This window comes from Elephantulus edwardii, unplaced genomic scaffold (assembly GCF_000299155.1).
Source record: "Elephantulus edwardii isolate Elephantulus edwardi_28Jun2011 unplaced genomic scaffold, EleEdw1.0 scaffold00119, whole genome shotgun sequence".
NCBI lineage: Eukaryota > Metazoa > Chordata > Mammalia > Macroscelidea > Macroscelididae > Elephantulus > Elephantulus edwardii.
The window spans coordinates 3,587,980-3,592,170 of NW_006399869.1; the positions used below are offsets into that span (position 1 = coordinate 3,587,980).

Genomic DNA, 4,191 nt, shown 5'->3' on the forward strand with positions numbered 1-4,191 from the left:
GATCTTTCCAAAGTACTTTGTAACAACATGATCAGTTCAAAAACTAATCTGCATTTGATCAAACCACAGACTTTTAAATTAATTCCTAAGCACCTGAAAGTTTGATAATGAGAAAGGATGGCAAAAGAAGAAAAAGAAGAGTGGAAAAAATACTGACTCATAGTGACCCTGTTCACAATAGCTCTGACTCTGTCCTATCCTAGGCCAATCTCACTGCCTCTAACAAATCTATCTTCATTACCCTAGTCATTGTGTCAATTTATCTCTTGTAGGGTCTTCCTATCCTGTACTCTCTCTCCACCATTCCAAGGATAATATCCTTCTCCAAGGACTGGTCCCTCCTGGCAACATACCTAAAGTATTCCAGAAATTCAAAATACACTTTTTAAGGACAGACCTTTTGATTCTATGATAGTACATGGTACGTTCAGTTCTTTTCTCCAGCACCACAACTCAGTGTCATCTACTTTTATCCTTTCAGCCTAAGTCATTGTCCAGCTCTCTAAAACAAAGGAAGTAATTGCAAAGACCATGGCCTGAATTAAGTGCACCTTAGTACCTATACTAACACAGTCGATCTTTAGCACTATGGAGAAGACCCTGACAGTAGATTTTCCTGATGCAATTTCTTTCTTATTTCCTGACTGCTGGTGTTGTGAAAAGAGCAATGGCCACAGAGGGGTGTCCATATCTGACCTTTATCAACTTCACAAAGGAGAAATGTCCCCATCCACAGCATTGATAACACAAAGCAAATTCCCATGTGGTTAGATATGCCTCCCATGCTCCTATACCTCTTTCTATTCATCTCAACACCAATCTTACACATTTGCTGGGTCCAAAATACAATGTGGTAGATCAAAAACCACACAGAACCACATTGGAGAAGTCAAAAGGTTATAATTAAGATTAAAAACAGAATACAGTCAAGACAACTCCTAAAATGTACACAGAAACACCTCAGCCTCAAGTGTCGTGTTCCAGACCATTATTTCCAAGTGCTCAGTCCTGCTAATATTAGCTTGACCTCCACAATTGCCCAACAAAGTTCTCAATATTGTCAATATTGGCTTCCTCCACCCTCCTTTGTCCAACAAAATTCTCAGTTCTTTCAATATTGGTTCTACTCCTCAGTCTCCACCAAGGTTTCATCTCAAAGCATGTCTCCAGTTTTACCTTGGCTGCTGCGATCTCAAAGCTTGTCTTACATTTCACCAGGTTGGTGGAGGAAGATCCTATCTCTTCAGATAGGACTGTCCAACATTGGTGAGACTAGTCAATCCTCTTGTAGATTGTTGAGACTGGCCAATCCCTTGTTGAACAGTAGATAGCAAGATTTTTAAACCAACATGCCTCATTTCCATAGTCACATCCATCCACACAATCAGTGGCCTATGCTAAAGAAGCCATATTAAAAGACAAACTCCATAAATGTCAAGAGTGTTGACTGGGAAACTGACAAAACTGAACCTGTTAAACATCTCAATTTCTTCTAAATCTGTTATGGTGCTACTAATTGGCTCAGTGATGAGAATCTTTGTCTTCTTAATGTTGAGTTTCAATCCATATTGAAAACTTCAGTCCTTGACCTTTTGCAACAAATGATTCAGGTCCTCCTCAGTTTCAGCAAGCAAGATTGTGTCATCTGCATTACGCAAGTTGTTGATGAGTCTTCTTCCAATCCTGATACCAATTCTTTCTATAAAGTCCAGCTTCCTAAATTATCTGTTCTGCATACAGATTGAAAAAGTATAGTAAAAAAGTCACATTCCTGATGCTTTCTTGAATTTGAACCATGCAGTGTTCCTTTGCTCTGTTATGACAACTGCTTCCTCGTCTAAGTTGAGCACAGTCAAGTGCTCTGACATTTCCATTCTTCTCAATGTTAGCCAACATTTGTTGTGATCCACAAAGTGAAATGCCTTTGCATAGTCAGTGAAACACAAGGACATTCCTCTGGTACTCTCTGCTTTCAGCCAAGATCTAGCTGACATTAGGAATTGTGTCCCTTGTATGATAGCCTCTTCTAAACCCAGCTTGCATTTCTGGTAGTTACAGTTAATTTTTGTTAATCTTCAGCAGGATTTTGCTTATTGTTGAAGTTGTTATGTGCTGTTGAGTCATCTGCAACTCATAGTGATCCTACGTAGAACAGCCCTAAACCCTGCTCTAACCTATACCAATCCTATTGTCTCTGACAGACCTACCCTCATTACCCCAGTCATTGAATCAATCCATTTCATCAAGGGTCTTTCTCTCCTGTGCTGTCTCTCCACCCTCCCAAGCATGACGTCCCTCTCCAAGTACTGGTGCCTCCTTTCAACATGTCCAAAGTATGTCAGATGAAGCTTCAGAATCCTTGCCTCCAAGGATCAACCTGGTTTCATCCTCTCTAGTATGAACTTGTTTGTTCTCTTAGCAGTACATGGTATATTCAATACTCTTCTCCAACACCACAGCTCAAAAGAAACAATTCTCCTTCTATCATCCCTAGTTATTGTCCAGCTCTCTGATGCATAGCAAGTAGTTGCAAAGATCATGGCCTGTATCAGGTGCACCTTAGTCTCCAAACTGACATTGTTCTTCATTACTCTGGAGAGGTTTTTGACAGCAGACTTTCACAATGAAATATGTCTTTTAATTTCCTGGCTGCTGGTACCAAGAGCCAGGCAAACTAAAACTGTTCAAATTCTCAATCTCTTCATCTATCATGATGCTGACAATTGGGCCAGTGATAAGAATCTTTGTTTTCTTGATATTGAAGTTCAATCCATATTGAATGCTGCAGACTGCAACCTTCTGCCACAAGCTCTCCTCACTTGATAGTATGCATAAGCATTAGATCTATTGTATCTGTGGAAAGAACAGCTGAAAAAGCTCTATAAAAGCTCTGAAAAAGCTGTGAAAACTAGGCCAGGTGCTGATTGTGGAATAGACCACCAACTACTCATATGTAAGTTTAAGCTGAAGCTGAGGAAAATTAAATCAAATCCATAGGAACCAAAATATGACCTTAAGCCTATCTCACCTGAATTTCAAAAACATCTCAGGAATTTCAAAAACATCTCAGGTTTGAGGCTTTGAACATTAACGATAGAAGGCCAGATGAGCTGTGGGAGAATATCAAGAACATCATCGAGGAAAAATGCAAAAGATCTTTACAAAGACAGAGGTGGAAGACCAAACTGGATGTCAGAGGAGACTCTGTGTATTGCACTAGAGCACGGAAAAGCCAAAGCAAAGGGAAGAACCAAGAATCCGTTCAACTTACCGAAGCAGAGATGGAATATTTTGTTCGTTGTATCAAACACATGTTTACCAATCACATTGTGTTTCAGTTTGACTGTACCAGTACTCTCAATGACCAGCTGCTGGAGAAAGTGGTCGTGCAGATGGAACCATCAGATTCTTAAGAAGTGCTGTGCTGTATACCAGCCCCCAGCCTCACTTGCAACCAGCCGGGAATATGCTACACCCTTGTTCGTTTACCTGAGGATGACTCTACAGCAGTCACGTGCACCTTCAGTTGCACCATGAAGTTTACCGTCCGGGACTGCGACCCTAACACTGGAGTTCCAGATGAAGATGGATATGACAATGAATATCTGCTGGAAGACCTTGAAGTGACCATGTCTGACCACATTCAGAAGGTTCTGAAGCCTAACTTCGCTGCTGCCTGGGAGGAGGTGGGAAATACTTTTGAGAAAGAGGAGAGACCTTTGCCCTCAGTTCTACCAAAACTCTGGAAGAGGCTGTCAACAACATCATCACCTTCCTGCGCATGCAGCCATGTGAGAGGTCAGACAAAGTAGCTGAGAACAAGAATTCCCATTCCCTCTATCTGGCAGGTGTGTTGAGAGGTGGCTCTGACTTATTGGTGAGGTCCAGGCTGCCCTTAGCTGATGGAGTGACCACGCAGGTGACTGTCAGAAGCAAAGAAGGAACCCCTGTTGATGTGATCCTGGCTTCTGTTGGCGAAGTTCTAACCGGGCTCTAAAAGAAAGTGGTGGAGTGCGCACACCAGGAAGTGAGGTTTAAGCTCCCAGAATCACCTTTTAAAAGATTAATGCTTTGGGAGATAAAAAAAATTCATGTTTCGGTGAAGTGCCTGTTCATATCCTGTGCCCATTTTTCTATTGGATTATTTACCTTTATCTTGTTGTGGTGCTCAAGTATTTCATAAATTCTGGA

At 41.3% G+C, this 4,191-nt stretch overlaps 1 pseudogene; it reads left to right on the forward strand.

Annotated features, from left to right (window-relative positions):
• Positions 1–1,160: 1,160 nt before the first annotated feature.
• Positions 1,161–3,997, forward strand: LOC102845328 (annotated as a pseudogene).
• The last annotated feature ends 194 nt before the right edge of the window (positions 3,998–4,191 follow it).